Below are 23,888 nucleotides of genomic sequence, written 5' to 3' on the forward strand. Positions count from 1 at the left end.
ATAAACAAAATACACTGAACACATATACAATAAATTACAATGACATACAAATGGCAATCGCATACCTGAAATCCATCGTACCACGGAGACAGACACCGAGCGAGCCAAGAATCCAAAGACAAAATGGCGACCGGAAACCGTGACCACGCCGCGACGCCGAAAAATACCTGCAAAGAAAGTTAGAAAAATTAATTCTAAAAAACGCTTTTCAAAGTTACAAAAACTCACAGTCATTAAAAAGAGACAGCCATTTATTAATTACAACACACACCATCGCTTACCTGCAAGTCGTCACGCCACGAAGGCGACCCAACCCGGAAACATTAAAGAGAACAGGCCCAAAAAATAAATACATTACAATAAAAACAGAATAGGCTGAACACATAAAAGAAATTACAGCGACATAAAAATGTAAATTAAAAAACACACCATCGCTTACCTGCAAGTCGTCACGCCACGGAGGAGACCCGACACGGAAACATTAAAGAGAACAAGCGCAAAATATATAAAACAAATAGGCTAAAGACTGTAGAACACATAAAACAAATTACAATTATATACAAATTAAACGCGTACCTGAAATCCATCGTACCACGAAGCCAGACACCGAGCGCAAAATGGCGTTCGGAAACAGCGACCACGCCCAGATCCCGGGACCACGCCGCGACGCCGAAAAATACCTGCAACGAAAGTGAGATAAAATAATTCTAAAAAAAGTTTTACAAAGTTACAAAAACTCACAGTCATTAAAAAGAGACAGCCATTTATTAATTACAACACACACCATCGCTTACCTGCAAGTCGTCACGCCACGAAGGCGACCCAACCCGGAAACATTAAAGAGAACAGGCCCAAAAAATAAATACATTACAATAAAAACAGAATAGGCTGAACACATAAAAGAAATTACAGCGACATAAAAATGTAAATTAAAAAACACACCATCGCTTACCTGCAAGTCGTCACGCCACGGAGGAGACCCGACACGGAAACATTAAAGAGAACAAGCGCAAAATATATAAAACAAATAGGCTAAAGACTGTAGAACACATAAAACAAATTACAATTATATACAAATTAAACGCGTACCTGAAATCCATCGTACCACGAAGCCAGACACCGAGCGCAAAATGGCGACCGGAAACAGCGACCACGCCCAGATCCCGGGACCACGCCGCGACGCCGAAAAATACCTGCAACGAAAGTGAGATAAATTAATTTCTAAAACACTTTGCAAAGTTATAAAAAGTCCCGGGACCACGCAGCGACGCCGAAAAATACCTGCAACGAAAGTGAGATAAAATAATTCTAAAAAAAGTTTTACAAAGTTACAAAAACTCACAGTCATTAAAAAGAGACAGCCATTTATTAATTACAACACACACCATCGCTTACCTGCAAGTCGTCACGCCACGAAGGCGACCCAACCCGGAAACATTAAAGAGAACAGGCCCAAAAAATAAATACATTACAATAAAAACAGAATAGGCTGAACACATAAAAGAAATTACAGCGACATAAAAATGTAAATTAAAAAACACACCATCGCTTACCTGCAAGTCGTCACGCCACGGAGGAGACCCGACACGGAAACATTAAAGAGAACAAGCGCAAAATATATAAAACAAATAGGCTAAAGACTGTAGAACACATAAAACAAATTACAATTATATACAAATTAAACGCGTACCTGAAATCCATCGTACCACGAAGCCAGACACCGAGCGCAAAATGGCGACCGGAAACAGCGACCACGCCCAGATCCCGGGACCACGCCGCGACGCCGAAAAATACCTGCAACGAAAGTGAGATAAATTAATTTCTAAAACACTTTGCAAAGTTATAAAAAGTAGAACACATAAAACAAATTATAATTATATACAAATGTAAATCGCGTATATTACAAAAGACACCATCGCTTACCTGCAAGAAATCCCTTGTATCATGGAGACGGAGACAGACAGCGAGCCAAGGATCCCGACCGGAAATTGTTCCCCCCACCGGGCCGTCGCAAAATACCTGCAGAGAACAAAAAAAAATACGTGATTAAACATTTCGGATGGGGCATTCAAAAAATACAGTCATTTATATTACAAAAGACATCATCGCTTACCTGCAATTTGTTCCGCCACAAACACAGAAACCCGACACGTCACCAAAGGCAGGTCCCGGCAACCTGAAGAGAAAAACAAAAAAAAATACGTGATTAAACATTTCGGATGGGGCATTCAAAAAATACAGTCATTTATATTACAAAAGACACCATCGCTTACCTGCAAGAAATCCCTTGGAGCACGGAGACGGAGACAGACAGCGAGCCAAGGATCCCGACCGGAAATTGTTCCCCCCACCGGGCCGTCGCAAAATAGCTGCAGAGAACAAAAAAAAATACGTGATTAAACATTTCGGATGGGGCATTCAAAAAAGACAGTCATTTAGATTACAAAAGACACCATCGCTTACCTGCAAGAAATCCCTTGGAGCACGGAGACGGAGACAGACAGCGAGCCAAGGATCCCGACCGGAAATTGTTCCCCCCACCGGGCCGTCGCAAAATACCTGCAGAGAACAAAAAAAAATACGTGATTAAACATTTCGGATGGGGCATTCAAAAAATACAGTCATTTATATTACAAAAGACATCATCGCTTACCTGCAATTTGTTCCGCCACAAACACAGAAACCCGACACGTCACCAAAGGCAGGTCCCGGCAACCTGAAGAGAAAAACAAAAAAAAATACGTGATTAAACATTTCGGATGGGGCATTCAAAAAATACAGTCATTTATATTACAAAAGACACCATCGCTTACCTGCAAGAAATCCCTTGGAGCACGGAGACGGAGACAGACAGCGAGCCAAGGATCCCGACCGGAAATTGTTCCCCCCACCGGGCCGTCGCAAAATAGCTGCAGAGAACAAAAAAAAATACGTGATTAAACATTTCGGATGGGGCATTCAAAAAAGACAGTCATTTAGATTACAAAAGACACCATCGCTTACCTGCAAGAAATCCCTTGGAGCACGGAGACGGAGACAGACAGCGAGCCAAGGATCCCGACCGGAAATTGTTCCCCCCACCGGGCCGTCGCAAAATACCTGCAGAGAACAAAAAAAAATACGTGATTAAACATTTCGGATGGGGCATTCAAAAAATACAGTCATTTAGATTACAAAAGACACCATCGCTTACCTGCAATTTGTTCCGCCACAGCAAAGAAACCCGACACTTCAGCAAACCTGCAGAGAACAAAAAAAAATACGTGATTAAACATTTCGGATGGGGCATTCAAAAAAGACAGTCATTTAGATTACAAAAGACACCATCGCTTACCTGCAAGAAATCCCTTGGAGCACGGAGACGGAGACAGACAGCGAGCCAAGGATCCCGACCGGAAATTGTTCCCCCCACCGGGCCGTCGCAAAATACCTGCAGAGAACAAAAAAAAATACGTGATTAAACATTTCGGATGGGGCATTCAAAAAATACAGTCATTTAGATTACAAAAGACACCATCGCTTACCTGCAATTTGTTCCGCCACAGCAAAGAAACCCGACACTTCAGCAAACCTGCAGAGAACAAAAAAAAATACGTGATTAAACATTTCGGATGGGGCATTCAAAAAAGACAGTCATTTAGATTACAAAAGACATCATCGCTTACCTGCAATTTGTTCCGCCACAAACACAGAAACCCGACACGTCACCAAAGGCAGGTCCCGGCAACCTGAAGAGAAAAACAAAAAAAAATACGTGATTAAACATTTCGGATGGGGCATTCAAAAAATACAATCATTTATATTACAAAAGACACCATCGCTTACCTGCAAGAAATCCCTTGGAGCACGGAGACGGAGACAGACAGCGAGCCAAGGATCCCGACCGGAAATTGTTCCCCCCACGGAGACAGACAGCGAGCCAAGGATCCCGACCGGAAATTGTTCCCCCCACCGGGCCGTCGCAAAATACCTGCAGAGAACAAAAAAAAATACGTGATTAAACATTTCGGATGGGGCATTCAAAAAATACAGTCATTTATATTACAAAAGACACCATCGCTTACCTGCAATTTGTTCCGCCACAGCAAAGAAACCCGACACTTCAGCAAACGCAGGTCCCGGCAATGCCGGACCAGACTCGGGGGCGTTCCCGGCGTCGCGTGACGTCGGCAAAAGGCAAAGAATGTCAGGAACGCCCCCGTGTCTGGTCCGGCATTGACGGACAGGCCCCTCGTCCAATGGCAAGGCTCCGTTTACGGAGCCAGCCAATCAATGACGAGGGCCGACCCAAAGCACCCTACAGTTCTCAACAGGATTTCGCCTGCGCGAAAAAGCTGCGCAGAGCGCAGCTTTCGCTAGGCAAAACCTAACAAGCATTTACAATGCAATGGTTTTGCCTTTGTTAAAGTTAGAGCTATTGGCATTGCTCTTGACACTCTGAAGCTCCACTCTGAAGCTCCACTCTGAAGCTCCACTCTGCACTCTGAAGCTCCACTCTGCACTCTGAAGCTCCACTCTGCACTCTGAAGCTCCACTCTGCACTCTGAAGCTGCACTCTGAAGCTCCACTCTGCACTCTGAAGCTGCACTCTGAAGCTCCACTCTGCACTCTGAAGCTGCACTCTGAAGCTCCACTCTGCACTCTGAAGCTCCACTCTGAAGCTCCACTCTGAAGCTCCACTCTGAAGCTCCACTCTGCACTCTGAAGCTCCACTCTGCACTCTGAAGCTCCACTCTGCACTCTGAAGCTCCACTCTGCACTCTGAAGCTCCACTCTGCACTCTGAAGCTGCACTCTGAAGCTCCACTCTGCACTCTGAAGCTGCACTCTGAAGCTCCACTCTGCACTCTGAAGCTGCACTCTGAAGCTCCACTCTGCACTCTGAAGCTGCACTCTGAAGCTCCACTCTGAAGCTGCACTCTGAAGCTCCACTCTGAAGCTCCACTCTGAAGCTCCACTCTGAAGCTCCACTCTGAAGCTCCACTCTGAAGCTCCACTCTGAAGCTCCACTCTGAAGCTCCACTCTGAAGCTCCACTCTGCACTCTGAAGCTCCACTCTGCACTCTGAAGCTCCACTCTGAAGCTCCACTCTGCACTCTGAAGCTCCACTCTGCACTCTGAAGCTCCACTCTGCACTCTGAAGCTCCACTCTGCACTCTGAAGCTCCACTCTGCACTCTGAAGCTCCACTCTGCACTCTGAAGCTCCACTCTGAATCTGCACTCTGAAGCTCCACTCTGCACTCTGAAGCTCCACTCTGAATCTGCACTCTGAAGCTCCACTCTGCACTCTGAAGCTCCACTCTGATGCTCCACTCTGATGCTCCACTCTGCACTCTGAAGCTCCACTCTGAATCTCCACTCTGAATCTGCACTCTGAATCTCCACTCTGAATCTGCACTCTGAAGCTCCACTCTGAATCTGCACTCTGAAGCTCCACTCTGAATCTGCACTCTGAAGCTCCACTCTGAATCTGCACTCTGAAGCTCCACTCTGCACTCTGAAGCTCCACTCTGAATCTGCACTCTGAATCTGCACTCTGAAGCTCCACTCTGAAGCTCCACTCTGAAGCTCCACTCTGAAGCTCCACTCTGAATCTGCACTCTGAAGCTCCACTCTGAAGCTCCACTCTGAAGCTCCACTCTGAAGCTCCACTCTGCACTCTGAAGCTCCACTCTGCACTCTGAAGCTCCACTCTGCACTCTGAAGCTCCACTCTGCACTCTGAAGCTCCACTCTGCACTCTGAAGCTCCACTCTGCACTCTGAAGCTCCACTCTGCACTCTGAAGCTCCACTCTGCACTCTGAAGCTGCACTCTGAAGCTCCACTCTGCACTCTGAAGCTGCACTCTGAAGCTCCACTCTGAAGCTCCCCTCTGAAGCTCCCCTCTGAAGCTCCCCTCTGAAGCTCCACTCTGAAGCTCCCCTCTGAAGCTCCCCTCTGAAGCTCCACTCTGAAGCTCCACTCTGAAGCTCCACTCTGCACTCTGAAGCTCCACTCTGCACTCTGAAGCTCCACTCTGAATCTGCACTCTGAAGCTCCACTCTGCACTCTGAAGCTCCACTCTGCACTCTGAAGCTCCACTCTGCACTCTGAAGCTCCACTCTGCACTCTGAAGCTCCACTCTGCACTCTGAAGCTCCACTCTGAATCTGCACTCTGAAGCTCCACTCTGCACTCTGAAGCTCCACTCTGCACTCTGAAGCTCCACTCTGCACTCTGAAGCTCCACTCTGCACTCTGAAGCTCCACTCTGCACTCTGAAGCTGCACTCTGAAGCTCCACTCTGCACTCTGAAGCTCCACTCTGAAGCTCCCCTCTGAAGCTCCACTCTGAAGCTCCCCTCTGAAGCTCCCCTCTGAAGCTCCCCTCTGAAGCTCCACTCTGAAGCTCCACTCTGAAGCTCCACTCTGCACTCTGAAGCTCCACTCTGCACTCTGAAGCTCCACTCTGAATCTGCACTCTGAAGCTCCACTCTGCACTCTGAAGCTCCACTCTGAAGCTCCACTCTGAAGCTCCACTCTGAAGCTCCACTCTGAAGCTCCACTCTGAAGCTCCACTCTGAAGCTCCACTCTGAAGCTCCACTCTGAAGCTCCACTCTGAAGCTCCACTCTGAAGCTCCACTCTGCACTCTGAAGCTCCACTCTGCACTCTGAAGCTCCACTCTGCACTCTGAAGCTCCACTCTGCACTCTGAAGCTCCACTCTGCACTCTGAAGCTCCACTCTGCACTCTGAAGCTGCACTCTGAAGCTCCACTCTGCACTCTGAAGCTGCACTCTGAAGCTCCACTCTGAAGCTCCACTCTGAAGCTCCCCTCTGAAGCTCCCCTCTGAAGCTCCACTCTGAAGCTCCCCTCTGAAGCTCCACTCTGAAGCTCCACTCTGAAGCTCCACTCTGCACTCTGAAGCTCCACTCTGCACTCTGAAGCTCCACTCTGAATCTGCACTCTGAAGCTCCACTCTGCACTCTGAAGCTCCACTCTGCACTCTGAAGCTCCACTCTGAATCTGCACTCTGAAGCTCCACTCTGAAGCTCCACTCTGAAGCTCCACTCTGAATCTGCACTCTGAAGCTCCACTCTGAATCTGCACTCTGAAGCTCCACTCTGAATCTGCACTCTGAAGCTCCACTCTGAAGCTCCACTCTGAAGCTCCACTCTGAAGCTCCACTCTGATGCTCCACTCTGATGCTCCACTCTGATGCTCCACTCTGATGCTCCACTCTGATGCTCCACTCTGATGCTCCACTCTGATGCTCCACTCTGAAGCTCCACTCTGAAGCTCCACTCTGAAGCTCCACTCTGAAGCTCCACTCTGAAGCTCCACTCTGAAGCTCCACTCTGAAGCTCCACTCTGCACTCTGAAGCTCCACTCTGAATCTGCACTCTGAAGCTCCACTCTGAATCTGCACTCTGAATCTGCACTCTGAATCTGCACTCTGAAGCTCCACTCTGAATCTGCACTCTGAATCTGCACTCTGAAGCTCCACTCTGAAGCTCCACTCTGAAGCTCCACTCTGAAGCTCCACTCTGAAGCTCCACTCTGAAGCTCCACTCTGAAGCTCCACTCTGAAGCTCCACTCTGAAGCTCCACTCTGCACTCTGAAGCTCCACTCTGAATCTGCACTCTGAAGCTCCACTCTGAATCTGCACTCTGAAGCTCCACTCTGAATCTGCACTCTGAAGCTCCACTCTGAATCTGCAATCTGAAGCTCCACTCTGAATCTGCAATCTGAAGCTCCACTCTGCACTCTGAAGCTCCACTCTGCACTCTGAAGCTCCACTCTGAATCTGCACTCTGAAGCTCCACTCTGCACTCTGAAGCTCCACTCTGAATCTGCACTCTGAAGCTCCACTCTGCACTCTGAAGCTCCACTCTGATGCTCCACTCTGATGCTCCACTCTGCACTCTGAAGCTCCACTCTGAATCTCCACTCTGAATCTGCACTCTGAATCTCCACTCTGAATCTGCACTCTGAAGCTCCACTCTGAATCTGCACTCTGAAGCTCCACTCTGAATCTGCACTCTGAAGCTCCACTCTGAATCTGCACTCTGAAGCTCCACTCTGCACTCTGAAGCTCCACTCTGAATCTGCACTCTGAATCTGCACTCTGAAGCTCCACTCTGAAGCTCCACTCTGAAGCTCCACTCTGAAGCTCCACTCTGAAGCTCCACTCTGAATCTGCACTCTGAAGCTCCACTCTGAAGCTCCACTCTGAAGCTCCACTCTGAAGCTCCACTCTGCACTCTGAAGCTCCACTCTGCACTCTGAAGCTCCACTCTGCACTCTGAAGCTCCACTCTGCACTCTGAAGCTCCACTCTGCACTCTGAAGCTCCACTCTGCACTCTGAAGCTCCACTCTGCACTCTGAAGCTGCACTCTGAAGCTCCACTCTGCACTCTGAAGCTGCACTCTGAAGCTCCACTCTGAAGCTCCCCTCTGAAGCTCCCCTCTGAAGCTCCCCTCTGAAGCTCCACTCTGAAGCTCCCCTCTGAAGCTCCCCTCTGAAGCTCCACTCTGAAGCTCCACTCTGAAGCTCCACTCTGAAGCTGCACTCTGAAGCTCCACTCTGCACTCTGAAGCTCCACTCTGAAGCTCCCCTCTGAAGCTCCACTCTGAAGCTCCCCTCTGAAGCTCCCCTCTGAAGCTCCCCTCTGAAGCTCCACTCTGAAGCTCCACTCTGAAGCTCCACTCTGCACTCTGAAGCTCCACTCTGCACTCTGAAGCTCCACTCTGAATCTGCACTCTGAAGCTCCACTCTGCACTCTGAAGCTCCACTCTGAAGCTCCACTCTGAAGCTCCACTCTGAAGCTCCACTCTGAAGCTCCACTCTGAAGCTCCACTCTGAAGCTCCACTCTGAAGCTCCACTCTGAAGCTCCACTCTGCACTCTGAAGCTCCACTCTGCACTCTGAAGCTCCACTCTGCACTCTGAAGCTCCACTCTGCACTCTGAAGCTCCACTCTGCACTCTGAAGCTCCACTCTGCACTCTGAAGCTGCACTCTGAAGCTCCACTCTGCACTCTGAAGCTGCACTCTGAAGCTCCACTCTGAAGCTCCACTCTGAAGCTCCCCTCTGAAGCTCCCCTCTGAAGCTCCACTCTGAAGCTCCCCTCTGAAGCTCCACTCTGAAGCTCCACTCTGAAGCTCCACTCTGCACTCTGAAGCTCCACTCTGCACTCTGAAGCTCCACTCTGAATCTGCACTCTGAAGCTCCACTCTGCACTCTGAAGCTCCACTCTGCACTCTGAAGCTCCACTCTGAATCTGCACTCTGAAGCTCCACTCTGAAGCTCCACTCTGAAGCTCCACTCTGAATCTGCACTCTGAAGCTCCACTCTGAATCTGCACTCTGAAGCTCCACTCTGAATCTGCACTCTGAAGCTCCACTCTGAAGCTCCACTCTGAAGCTCCACTCTGAAGCTCCACTCTGATGCTCCACTCTGATGCTCCACTCTGATGCTCCACTCTGATGCTCCACTCTGATGCTCCACTCTGATGCTCCACTCTGATGCTCCACTCTGATGCTCCACTCTGAAGCTCCACTCTGAAGCTCCACTCTGAAGCTCCACTCTGAAGCTCCACTCTGAAGCTCCACTCTGCACTCTGAAGCTCCACTCTGAATCTGCACTCTGAAGCTCCACTCTGAATCTGCACTCTGAATCTGCACTCTGAATCTGCACTCTGAAGCTCCACTCTGAATCTGCACTCTGAATCTGCACTCTGAAGCTCCACTCTGAAGCTCCACTCTGAAGCTCCACTCTGAAGCTCCACTCTGAAGCTCCACTCTGAAGCTCCACTCTGAAGCTCCACTCTGAAGCTCCACTCTGAAGCTCCACTCTGAAGCTCCACTCTGCACTCTGAAGCTCCACTCTGAATCTGCACTCTGAAGCTCCACTCTGAATCTGCACTCTGAAGCTCCACTCTGAATCTGCACTCTGAAGCTCCACTCTGAATCTGCAATCTGAAGCTCCACTCTGAATCTGCAATCTGAAGCTCCACTCTGCACTCTGAAGCTCCACTCTGCACTCTGAAGCTCCACTCTGAATCTGCACTCTGAAGCTCCACTCTGCACTCTGAAGCTCCAGTCTGCACTCTGATGCTCCACTCTGAATCTGCACTCTGAAGCTCCACTCTGCACTCTGAAGCTCCAGTCTGCACTCTGATGCTCCACTCTGAATCTGCACTCTGAATCTGCACTCTGAATCTGCACTCTGAAGCTCCACTCTGAAGCTCCACTCTGAAGCTCCACTCTGAAGCTCCACTCTGAAGCTCCACTCTGAAGCTCCACTCTGAATCTGCACTCTGAAGCTCCACTCTGAATCTGCACTCTGAAGCTCCACTCTGAATCTGCACTCTGAAGCTCCACTCTGCACTCTGAAGCTCCACTCTGAAGCTCCACTCTGAAGCTCCACTCTGCACTCTGAAGCTCCACTCTGAAGCTCCACTCTGAAGCTCCACTCTGAAGCTCCACTCTGCACTCTGAAGCTCCACTCTGAAGCTCCACTCTGAAGCTCCACTCTGAAGCTCCACTCTGAAGCTCCACTCTGAAGCTCCACTCTGAAGCTCCACTCTGAAGCTCCACTCTGCACTCTGAAGCTCCACTCTGCACTCTGAAGCTCCACTCTGAAGCTCCACTCTGCACTCTGAAGCTCCACTCTGAATCTGCACTCTGAAGCTCCACTCTGCACTCTGAAGCTCCACTCTGAATCTGCACTCTGAAGCTCCACTCTGCACTCTGAAGCTCCACTCTGAATCTGCACTCTGAAGCTCCACTCTGCACTCTGAAGCTCCACTCTGCACTCTGAAGCTCCACTCTGAATCTGCACTCTGATGCTCCACTCTGCACTCTGAATCTGCACTCTGAAGCTCCACTCTGCACTCTGAATCTGCACTCTGCAGCTCCACTCTGAATCTGCAGCTCCACTCTGCACTCTGAAGCTCCACTCTGAATCTCCACTCTGAAGCTCCACTCTGAATCTCCACTCTGAATCTGCACTCTGAAGCTCCTCTCTGAATCTGCACTCTGAAGCTCCTCTCTGAATCTGCACTCTGAAGCTCCACTCTGAATCTGCACTCTGAAGCTCCACTCTGAATCTGCACTCTGAAGCTCCACTCTGAATCTGCACTCTGAAGCTCCACTCTGAATCTGCACTCTGAAGCTCCACTCTGAATCTGCACTCTGAAGCTCCACTCTGCACTCTGAAGCTCCACTCTGCACTCTGAATCTGCACTCTGAATCTGCACTCTGAATCTGCACTCTGAAGCTCCACTCTGAAGCTCCACTCTGAATCTGCACTCTGAAGCTCCACTCTGCACTCTGAATCTGCACTCTGCAGCTCCACTCTGAATCTGCAGCTCCACTCTGCACTCTGAAGCTCCACTCTGAATCTCCACTCTGAAGCTCCACTCTGAATCTCCACTCTGAATCTGCACTCTGAATCTCCACTCTGAATCTGCACTCTGAAGCTCCACTCTGAATCTGCACTCTGAAGCTCCACTCTGAATCTGCACTCTGAAGCTCCACTCTGAATCTGCACTCTGAAGCTCCACTCTGCACTCTGAAGCTCCACTCTGAATCTGCACTCTGAATCTGCACTCTGAAGCTCCACTCTGAAGCTCCACTCTGAAGCTGCACTCTGAAGCTCCACTCTGAAGCTCCACTCTGAAGCTCCACTCTGAATCTGCACTCTGAAGCTCCACTCTGAAGCTCCACTCTGAAGCTCCACTCTGAAGCTCCACTCTGAAGCTCCACTCTGAAGCTCCACTCTGAAGCTCCACTCTGCACTCTGAAGCTCCACTCTGCACTCTGAAGCTCCACTCTGCACTCTGAAGCTCCACTCTGCACTCTGAAGCTCCACTCTGCACTCTGAAGCTCCACTCTGCACTCTGAAGCTGCACTCTGAAGCTCCACTCTGCACTCTGAAGCTGCACTCTGAAGCTCCACTCTGAAGCTCCACTCTGAAGCTCCACTCTGAAGCTCCCCTCTGAAGCTCCCCTCTGAAGCTCCACTCTGAAGCTCCACTCTGAAGCTCCACTCTGAAGCTCCACTCTGCACTCTGAAGCTCCACTCTGCACTCTGAAGCTCCACTTTGCACTCTGAAGCTCCACTCTGCACTCTGAAGCTCCACTCTGAAGCTCCACTCTGAAGCTCCACTCTGAAGCTCCACTCTGAAGCTCCACTCTGAAGCTCCACTCTGAAGCTCCACTCTGAAGCTCCACTCTGATGCTCCACTCTGAAGCTCCACTCTGATGCTCCACTCTGATGCTCCACTCTGATGCTCCACTCTGATGCTCCACTCTGAAGCTCCACTCTGAAGCTCCACTCTGAAGCTCCACTCTGAAGCTCCACTCTGAAGCTCCACTCTGAAGCTCCACTCTGAAGCTCCACTCTGCACTCTGAAGCTCCACTCTGAAGCTCCACTCTGAATCTGCACTCTGAAGCTCCACTCTGAAGCTCCACTCTGAAGCTCCACTCTGAAGCTCCACTCTGAAGCTCCACTCTGAAGCTCCACTCTGAAGCTCCACTCTGAAGCTCCACTCTGAAGCTCCACTCTGCACTCTGAAGCTCCACTCTGAATCTGCACTCTGAAGCTCCACTCTGAATCTGCACTCTGAAGCTCCACTCTGAATCTGCAATCGGAAGCTCCACTCTGCACTCTGAAGCTCCACTCTGAATCTGCACTCTGAAGCTCCACTCTGCACTCTGAAGCTCCACTCTGAATCTGCACTCTGAAGCTCCAGTCTGCACTCTGATGCTCCACTCTGAATCTGCACTCTGAAGCTCCACTCTGAAGCTCCACTCTGAATCTGCACTCTGAATCTGCACTCTGAATCTGCACTCTGAAGCTCCACTCTGAAGCTCCACTCTGAAGCTCCACTCTGAAGCTCCACTCTGAAGCTCCACTCTGAATCTGCACTCTGAAGCTCCATTCTGAATCTGCACTCTGAAGCTCCACTCTGAATCTGCACTCTGAAGCTCCACTCTGAATCTGCACTCTGAAGCTCCACTCCGAATCTGCACTCTGAAGCTCCACTCTGAATCTGCACTCTGAAGCTCCACTCTGCACTCTGAAGCTCCACTCTGAAGCTCCACTCTGAAGCTCCACTCTGCACTCTGAAGCTCCACTCTGAAGCTCCACTCTGAAGCTCCACTCTGAAGCTCCACTCTGAAGCTCCACTCTGAAGCTCCACTCTGAAGCTCCACTCTGAAGCTCCACTCTGAAGCTCCACTCTGAAGCTCCACTCTGCACTCTGAAGCTCCACTCTGAAGCTCCACTCTGAAGCTCCACTCTGAAGCTCCACTCTGAAGCTCCACTCTGCACTCTGAAGCTCCACTCTGAAGCTCCACTCTGCACTCTGAAGCTCCACTCTGAAGCTCCACTCTGAAGCTCCACTCTGAAGCTCCACTCTGAAGCTCCACTCTGAAGCTCCACTCTGAAGCTCCACTCTGAAGCTCCACTCTGAAGCTCCACTCTGCACTCTGAATCTGCACTCTGAAGCTCCACTCTGAAGCTCCACTCTGCACTCTGAATCTGCACTCTGAAGCTCCACTCTGAAGCTCCACTCTGAAGCTCCACTCTGAAGCTCCACTCTGCACTCTGAATCTGCACTCTGAAGCTCCACTCTGCACTCTGAATCTGCACTCTGAAGCTACACTCTGAAGCTCCACTCTGCACTCTGAATCTGCACTCTGAAGCTCCACTCTGAAGCTCCACTCTGCACTCTGAAGCTCCACTCTGAAGCTCCACTCTGCACTCTGAAGCTCCACTCTGAAGCTCCACTTTGCACTCTGAATCTGCACTCTGAAGCTCCACTCTGAAGCTCCACTCTGAAGCTCCACTCTGCACTCTGAAGCTCCACTCTGCACTCTGAAGCTCCACTCTGCACTCTGAAGCTCCACTCTGCACTCTGAAGCTCCACTCTGCACTCTGAAGCTCCACTCTGCACTCTGAAGCTCCACTCTGCACTCTGAAGCTCCACGCTCCACTCTGAAGCTCCACGCTCCACTCTGAAGCTCCACTCTGAAGCTCCACTCTGAAGCTCCACTCTGAAGCTCCACTCTGAAGCTCCACTCTGAAGCTCCACTCTGAAGCTCCACTCTGATGCTCCACTCTGATGCTCCACTCTGATGCTCCACTCTGATGCTCCACTCTGATGCTCCACTCTGATGCTCCACTCTGAAGCTCCACTCTGAAGCTCCACTCTGAAGCTCCACTCTGAAGCTCCACTCTGAAGCTCCACTCTGCACTCTGAAGCTCCACTCTGCACTCTGAAGCTCCACTCTGAAGCTCCACTCTGCACTCTGAAGCTCCACTCTGCACTCTGAAGCTCCACTCTGAAGCTCCACTCTGCACTCTGAAGCTCCACTCTGAATCTGCACTCTGAAGCTCCACTCTGCACTCTGAAGCTCCACTCTGAATCTGCACTCTGAAGCTCCACTCTGCACTCTGAAGCTCCACTCTGAATCTGCACTCTGAAGCTCCACTCTGCACTCTGAATCTGCACTCTGAAGCTCCACTCTGCACTCTGAATCTGCACTCTGCAGCTCCACTCTGCAGCTCCACTCTGAATCTGCACTCTGAAGCTCCACTCTGAAGCTCCACTCTGAAGCTCCACTCTGAAGCTCCACTCTGAAGCTCCACTCTGAAGCTCCACTCTGAAGCTCCACTCTGAACTCTGAAGCTCCACTCTGCACTCTGAAGCTCCACTCTGCACTCTGAAGCTCCACTCTGAAGCTCCACTCTGAAGCTCCACTCTGAAGCTCCACTCTGAAGCTCCACTCTGAAGCTCCACTCTGAAGCTCCACTCTGAAGCTCCACTCTGAAGCTCCACTCTGCACTCTGAATCTGCACTCTGAATCTGCACTCTGAATCTGCACTCTGAAGCTCCACTCTGAAGCTCCACTCTGAAGCTCCACTCTGAAGCTCCACTCTGAAGCTCCACTCTGAAGCTCCACTCTGCACTCTGAAGCTCCACTCTGAATCTGCACTCTGAAGCTCCACTCTGAAGCTCCACTCTGCACTCTGAAGCTCCACTCTGAAGCTCCACTCTGAAGCTCCACTCTGAAGCTCCACTCTGCACTCTGAAGCTCCACTCTGAAGCTCCACTCTGCACTCTGAAGCTCCACTCTGCACTCTGAAGCTCCACTCTGAAGCTCCACTCTGCACTCTGAAGCTCCACTCTGAATCTGCACTCTGAAGCTCCACTCTGCACTCTGAAGCTCCACTCTGAATCTGCACTCTGAAGCTCCACTCTGCACTCTGAAGCTCCACTCTGAATCTGCACTCTGAAGCTCCACTCTGCACTCTGAAGCTCCACTCTGAATCTGCACTCTGAAGCTCCACTCTGCACTCTGAAGCTCCACTCTGAATCTGCACTCTGAAGCTCCACTCTGCACTCTGAAGCTCCACTCTGAATCTGCACTCTGATGCTCCACTCTGAATCTGCACTCTGAAGCTCCACTCTGCACTCTGCAGCTCCACTCTGCACTCTGCAGCTCCACTCTGCAGCTCCACTCTGCAGCTCCACTCTGCAGCTCCACTCTGAAGCTCCACTCTGAAGCTCCACTCTGAAGCTCCACTCTGAAGCTCCACTCTGAAGCTCCACTCTGAAGCTCCACTCTGAAGCTCCACTCTGCACTCTGAATCTGCACTCTGAAGCTCCACTCTGCACTCTGAAGCTCCACTCTGCACTCTGAAGCTCCACTCTGAATCTGCACTCTGAAGCTCCACTCTGCACTCTGAAGCTCCACTCTGCACTCTGAAGCTCCACTCTGAATCTGCACTCTGAAGCTCCACTCTGCACTCTGAAGCTCCACTCTGCACTCGGATGCTCCACTCTGATGCTCCACTCTGATGCTCCACTCTGATGCTCCACTCTGAAGCTCCACTCTGAAGCCCCACTCTGAAGCCCCACTCTGATGCTCCACTCTGATGCTCCACTCTGATGCTCCACTCTGATGCTCCACTCTGAAGCTCCACTCTGAAGCTCCACTCTGAAGCTCCACTCTGCACTCTGAAGCTCCACTCTGAAGCTCCACTCTGCACTCTGAAGCTCCACTCTGCACTCTGAATCTCCACTCTGAAGCTCCACTCTGCACTCTGAAGCTCCACTCTGAATCTGCACTCTGAAGCTCCACTCTGCACTCTGAAGCTCCACTCTGAATCTGCACTCTGAAGCTCCACTCTGCACTCTGAAGCTCCACTCTGAATCTGCACTCTGATGCTCCACTCTGAAGCTCCACTCTGCACTCTGAATCTGCACTCTGAAGCTCCACTCTGCACTCTGAATCTGCACTCTGAAGCTCCACTCTGCACTCTGAATCTGCACTCTGCAGCTCCACTCTGAATCTGCAGCTCCACTCTGAATCTGCAGCTCCACTCTGCACTCTGAAGCTCCACTCTGAATCTCCACTCTGAATCTGCACTCTGAATCTGCACTCTGAAGCTCCACTCTGAATCTGCACTCTGAAGCTCCACTCTGAAGCTCCACTCTGAAGCTCCACTCTGAAGCTCCACTCTGAAGCTCCACTCTGAAGCTCCACTCTGAAGCTCCACTCTGAATCTGCACTCTGAAGCTCCACTCTGAATCTGCACTCTGAAGCTCCACTCTGAATCTGCACTCTGAAGCTCCACTCTGAATCTGCACTCTGAAGCTCCACTCTGCACTCTGAAGCTCCACTCTGCACTCTGAAGCTCCACTCTGAATCTGCACTCTGAAGCTCCACTCTGCACTCTGAAGCTCCACTCTGAATCTGCACTCTGAAGCTCCACTCTGAAGCTCCACTCTGAAGCTCCACTCTGAAGCTCCACTCTGAAGCTCCACTCTGAAGCTCCACTCTGAAGCTGCACTCTGAAGCTCCACTCTGAAGCTCCACTCTGAAGCTCCACTCTGAAGCTCCACTCTGAAGCTCCACTCTGAAGCTCCACTCTGAAGCTCCACTCTGCACTCTGAAGCTCCACTGAAGCTACACACCGCGCAGGGCAGCTCTGGATGCTGATGCGAGAGGCCAGCTGGGAGGCGCGCTGCTCGTCTTCCTGCTCGTGCTGACTCGGAGAGAAAACTTGTTTTCATTGGGAGAGCGGCCTTCAAAGACCCGGTCACTGCGCCTCTCCGAGTGTTTAGCTTGGGATAAAATGGGCGCAGTGTTGTGGTGATGACAGTAGAGCAAGGGAGGTGCCGGCAATGCCGGAACAGAATCGGGGGCGTTCCCGGCGTCGCGTGACGTCGGCAAAAGGCAAAGAATGTCGGGAACGCCCCCGTGTCTGGTCCGGCATTGACGGACAGGCCCCTCGTCCAATGGCAAGGCTCCGTTTACGGACCCAGCCAATCAATGACGAGGGCCGACCCAAAGCACCCTACAGTTCTCAACAGGATTTCGCCTGCGCGAAAAAGCTGCGCAGAGCGCAGCTTTCGCTAGGCAAAACCTAAAAAGCCCACAGCAAAGCAGCAACATCCTTCCACCTCTGATGGAGAGTTACACCCCAGTATTACTCCAGCTGCAGCAGCTTGTCAGCTCGCCTCAGCGGAGTAAAAGAGGAGAACCAACATATACACATTGCCACACAGGATCTAAATTATTGAGGAAGGATGTCCAAGAATCAACCTGGGAGTGGAAATACCTTTTGTCTATATATTTAATCCTCCTCCTTAATGACCACCCCACAGTCCTCTTTCAAAACGTGCTTGGCCTAGGTCCAGCAGTTCTCTCTTTCTGAGCAACATAGCAGGGCTCAGGTCAGGAAAAACAGTAGTCAGCTCACGAACAGTATCACAGAGTTCTTTTGGACTGTGGCAGGGAGAATAAAATCCGGTGTCTCGGATGTGCGAATCACTAACCTTACCATGCCTCCAATAGTATCTCCTGATTTCCCGTCCCAGGGAGCAAGACTAAAGACCCTCACAATCATTTCACCCCTCTCATCTTGTTGACAACAAGTCAAGTCAGCCAGGATCCCGGGGGCGCTAGGTGGCGCCAGACCAAGATGGCCGCACTGGTGTGAGGCTCCCGCCAGATCGAGCACCTTTCCTCATCCTCCAGTGATCCTGACCGGAGATATCCGACCGAACATCGCACCATAGTGTCCGGGACACCGAGCTGCGTTCAGCGATACCTCTCTTGCCGGGGAAACCTAGCCGGCTGCGGAGATAGCGGCCGGCGAGCCCGGGGCGGGCTGCTGCCTTGGAGCGGAAGCTTCTCGACATCGGCCCATCTCGCCAGGACAGACCGAGGCTTCACGGCCTATACGGAGCAGCTGGAGACGGCCTTCCCCCCCGAGGGCACCGAGACACCTGAGAGGCCGGGGGGCATCACCGACGTTGGAGCGACCCTAGCTGCTGCCAGAGGTGAGCGACACCTGTAGACCGTAGCTCCCTGGCGCTGCGGGCATATTTGGCCGCGTTTCCACCCTCGCAGGCCGGAAATCAAGCACGGACTGAGGCCCACCATTTTGGCGATTGCGCCGCGGATTATATTTGCCGGGGGCATTTGACGATCATAACGTCACCCACAAAGCCACAACAACTCACCCGGCTGGTGAAGCTGCCTTTCCCTTCTACTGCCCCCCCGGAGGCTCCCCGATCTGCGGGCTGACCGCCCACGCTAACCCGGTGCTGCACGGCCTACGGGGACCCGGCCGTGATAACTGCAGCGGCGTATGATGCAATAAGGATCCACTGACACCTACGCCGGGTTGCTTGCTCCCCTGCGATACCACCGAGGACTTAGACATCCTCCACTCGAGGCTTCGCGAGCATTCACCCTGAAGAGCCATGTCGCTGCTGCGGCCCGCTCCGTCAATCATTGCGCCTGACACTTCCCACCGGCTCACCTGCAGCGGAGCATTAGGAGGGGGGCTTCCCCCCCTCGGAGCGTAGCGCCATTCCAGCTGCTTTCTCGTGTCTGTGATCTGGCAGCCGGATTCCTACATCTTAATCTGCAGAGGTAGTGGCGCGAATCAGTACAGGGCCTGGTCTACCAGCGGCCATTGCGTGGGACATCGGTCCGCAATATAACCGCTTCCCGCGTTTTGAGCCCGGCGCACCAATTGAGAGGGGGGTGTGCCTTGCAAACAACGCGGGCCAGTTGACTGCACCTTGCTTTCCCCCTCCCTGGGGCTGTAAATTTGCTGAGGGGTCTATACACGGAGGCCCGATAGCCCATCCTAATTACTGAGCAACTGTGACACAGGGCGCCCTCCCTGTGCAGGCTGCACCTGCTAACAGCCTTCTTCTTCGATTACTTGTGACTCTGGGAATTGCCCCACAGCGAATATTGGAGATCTCCTATCTGGCACTGCTTCCCCTATAACCACATACTCTGCTAATCCGCTCCTGTGGCACCTCGCCGTTCCTCTGTCTGTGGATGAGGGAGATTGGACCGTGGCCTTGCTCACAATTTGTCTAATCCACCACCGGATCCGCCTGAAACACACAGAGTCACCCCAGGAAGCCCTGGGTCCCTACTTACTCGGCTCTGTAAGCGGCATTGGAACTTCAGCGCACGCCCTCGCCCTCCTCTTAGACTTGGACACCCATTCCGTTCTGCCATAAGCCGATAGCAGGCGGCACTTCCTCATAACGTTGGCGGAATTGTACTAGCCCGGAGCCCCCCTTCAACTGGAGCTTGAGACGCCGGAAGGTCTTCAACCCGCACCCTGATTTCCCACCCAGCCTGCATCAGCCCCCCCTTCCGCCCCAACCCTCCTGAGAGCTGGCAGCCAATTTTTCTACTGCATCGCGGACGCCTAGGCGGGACATGGGCCGCAGCGATGCAGACAGTCAAAAATCCCATTTGAATCCAAGAAAACTTCAAAAACGACGCCAGAGGGGGAGGGCAGCCCTACCACCTCGGCCCCTCAGGAGGAAGACTGGAAAACACTCTTGTTAGGTATGAAGCAGAGCCTGTCAACAATAGACTCCAAAATCGACACCATAAATACACGCATGGACAGTGTTGTGGCAAAGCAGGAGCATCATGACACTCGCATTAAAGAGGCCGAAGACAGGATTTCGGAATTGGAAGACGGAGCTACCTCTACCAACAGAACAGTCACTCAAATGGACAGGCTGCTTAAAATAATAGCGGACAAGAATGAGGATTTGGAAGCGAGATCCCGCCGTAATAACGTACGTATTTTAGGCCTTGCGGAGTCCACCAACACAGGGAAGGTGGAGATCTTTGTTGAAAACCTTGTAGTGGAACTGTTTGGGAAAGAATCCTTCTCCTCACACCTCATTGTTGAGAGAGCCCACAGGTCTTTGGCCGCTCGCCCTCCTCCCGGAGCTCAACCACGTCCTATCATTGCGCGTTTTCTTAACTACAGAGACCGAGACGCGGTGTTGAGACGTGCGAGAGAACTGGGGACTGTGAACTATGGCAACACAACGCTATCCTTTTTCCCCGATTTCACCCCTTCGGTCCAAGTAGCCAGACACAAATTTGCAGGAGTTAAAAAGAAACTTCAAGCACAGGAGATCCCATATCCCATGCTGTATCCGGCAAAATTTAAAATTTCTCATCAGGGCTAGCACCATTTTTTTCAAAATCCACAGCAGGTGGAAGACTTCCTCAAGCAATGCAGGAAAGAACAGAACAGGGAAGATGCAACACGTCTGCGCTCCAGGTCGCAATCACCATTGTCACAACAGGACTATCCTGATGTACTGTTATACTGGCCTTCGGGTCAAAGTAGTCCCTGGTCACTGATTATGCGAAGACTGATACCTACGTGTACTGGTGAGGTACTTGTTCTGCTTTAAGTCTTACTGGTCTATAGTATAACTGAGTGCTCGATCACCCACCTCCGTCCCGCAATAGACTACCGGGGTAAGCCTGGTTGAATGTGGGTGTAAGTAGGGAGGTGGTTGGCAGGTCTGGTGCCCCTAGTTTCTGACCCCCAATGGGTGAACCCCTAAACTCCCCTCCCCTCCTTAGGGCAAGGGCATATGTAGTACTCTTTTTGGTTTTGGTTTCGTTTTGGTTCTGGGTGGGTGGGTGGGGACCATATACCCGGCCAGTTTGGGTTGCCGGTATGGGTGGGATGACACTCCGATCTCATGCTGAAGCTATTAGAGCGTCAGTAACGCATGTTCGGAGCCAGTCTAATGGGGGGATAATGGGGTGGAACTGTTGTCTCTATGATGTTGATTGTACTATGATCTGTGATGATGCACCTACATGCTACACAAATCTTTATTTGTTTGAATGGGTGACATAGCGGGCTCGCAGCCGGCACAGCAGTTTCGGCTGGTCTCATGGAATATCCGCGGGCTGAACAACCCGCGAAAGAAAAGACAAATTCTGGGTTACCTGGACAGGCAGGGAGTGTCAATTGCCATGCTTTAGGAAACACACTTAAGGCCAGATAGTTCCCCTCTGTTTGCGTCTAGATGGGCCTCATGCAAGGTGTTCTCCTCTTATTCAAACTATGCCAGAGGGGTGACAATAGTAGTCAGGCGAGGGATGCGTTTTACACCTGCTGGGACCGAAGTAGACTCAGGTGGTAGATATTGCATGGTCTGGGGGAAACTACACTCGCATACAGTCCTCTTCGCCTGCTATTATGGCCCCAATACATACGACACATCCGCACTTCTTACGATGTGGGGTAAAATTCAAACATTGGGCATAGGCTATGTCATATTGGGAGGAGACTTCAATACAGCATTGGAACCGGGCCTGGACAGATCTCACCCCCAGGCGTTGCATTACACTCATGCCCAACGTACATTATCGACTATTGTTGAGGAACACCACTACATCGATGCCTGGAGGCACTTACACCGCTCCCTCAAACAGGGTACACACCACTCTGCAGTACATTCCACATGGGCGCGGATTGTTTACGTGTTCCTATCGGCTGGCCTCATGTCTTGGCTGGTTGACACCCTACACCTTGCCAGGACATTCTCAGATCATTCGCCAGTCCTCCTAACACTACGCATACCCATTAATGCCTCCCCATATTTAAGCTGGCGCCTAAATCCCGCACATCTCACTGATTCGGCCTTCAAGGCAGAACTTGAACATGACATACAAGACTTCTTTGAGCGTAACATGGGGTCGGTGTCGAATCTCACGACGGTATGGGAGGCCTTTAAGGTCACGGTCAGAGGGTGGTGTATCGCTAAAGGAGGTGGCGTCCTCAAATCACTGCGTGGTGAATTGCGCAAGTTAGAATCTGAGCTCCAAGACCTTGAACGGGGCATGACTCGCGACACGCGGGGGCATACATCTAAAGCTCTACTCAGGGAAAAGCTGAATGAGTATACGGAAGTGGCGGATAAGGAATGTAAGTTCCTAGAGAAACAGTACACTGCGCGCATCTATGGCGAGGGAGATAGGCCCGGTAGGGCACTTGCTTCTGCTATCAGATCCCCAAGATATAATAACTATGTCGCGACCTTACTGGACGAACATAAAGCCCCGCAGAGGGACCTCGCAGAACAACTCCGCATTCTCACTAATCATTACTCCACACTATACACCTCCCAAAGATCGACACCTATCAACTTAAAGTTGTATCTCGACGACACTGCTATTGCGTGGATTGGCCCATCCCAGCAGAAATTTTTACATCATGAACTAGAGCTGGACGAAATGAAAGACGCTATCATGTCTATGAAGTTGGGCAAATCACCTGGATCTGATGGGTTGCCAATTGACTTTTATAAGGCCTATATCCATCTACTCGCTCCAATACTGAAGCAAGTTTACTATTCGGCCCTTGAAGAGGGGACTTTGCCGATCACTATGCGTGAAGCCCTTATAACATCCCTGTTGAAACCAGGCAACCCTCCAGAGCACTGCGACTCTTACAGACCTCTTTCATTGCTAAATACCGATGTGAAAATATTGGCGAAAGTACTCGCGACACGCCTTAACCTATTGATGGAGCGTCTGGTCTTGCCTGACCAAGCGGGATTTGTCCCAAATAGGGCGACGTCACATAACCTGTGCACCCTTCAGGCTGTACTGCAGGACATTAATCCTCGATGCGAGGCGGCTGCAGTTTTCCTAGACGCCACGAAGGCGTTCGACTCCCTCGAATGGGACTACCTTCTGGCCCTTCTGGAACGGATGGGGATCCCCTTTAACTTTCTCGATTGGATCCGACTGCTATATTGCAAACCGCAAGCCTCAGTCCTGTTAAACGGCTCCCGTTCAGCCCCATTTGAGATCCATAGGGGTCCCCGGCAGGGGTGCCCGCTCTCCCCAGTTCTCTTCGCGATTGCCATTGAGCCCCTGGCGGCCAAACTCCGGCAACATCACAATCACCGCTCTCTAATATACCCGGAACGCCAGCTGCTCATCGCATTATATGCTGATGACTTGACCTTATATGTACACAAACCGCAAGATAACCTTAACCCTCTGTTGCGGGAGATCACCAGATTCGGAGCCATATCGGGTATACAGATAAACTGGTCGAAGTCTGCTCTATTCCCCTTGACAGACAAGACCTTGCGTTTCCCTCTGGATTACCCCCTAATGTGGGAGACAGATGAAATAAAATACTTGGGCATCACAGTGACCAGGAACCGGCAAGCTCTCATTAGGGCTAATTATGGTACTGTCCTGGACAAACTGACCGACACCATCACTAAGTGGATCCATCTCCCACTGTCAATGGCAGGGCGCATCTCCCTGATTAAGATGGTGGTTCTCCCCAAGCTCCTATATCTTTTCACAAATATACCGTACAGTCCAGGCTCATACTTCTTCCGCGCCCTCAATTCCCAATTATCATGGCTCATTTGGGGCGGCAAACAGGCCAGGATTAGTCTGAAGACACTCATGTTACCCTATCACCAAGGTGGATTTGAGGTTCCAAACTTTCAACGATATTATGACTGTGCCCAGGGCCACTTTGTTGTGTACTGGCTACATC

At 51.3% G+C, this 23,888-nt stretch overlaps 1 long non-coding RNA gene across 1 annotated transcript in view; it reads right to left on the reverse strand.

Moving 5' to 3' along the window:
• Positions 1-23,888, reverse strand: part of LOC144761645 (uncharacterized) — a 281,288-nt gene that overhangs the window by 216,639 nt on the left and 40,761 nt on the right. The window lies entirely within an intron of this gene.

The sequence above is a fragment of the Lissotriton helveticus genome, chromosome 6 (genome assembly GCF_964261635.1).
Source record: "Lissotriton helveticus chromosome 6, aLisHel1.1, whole genome shotgun sequence".
NCBI lineage: Eukaryota > Metazoa > Chordata > Amphibia > Caudata > Salamandridae > Lissotriton > Lissotriton helveticus.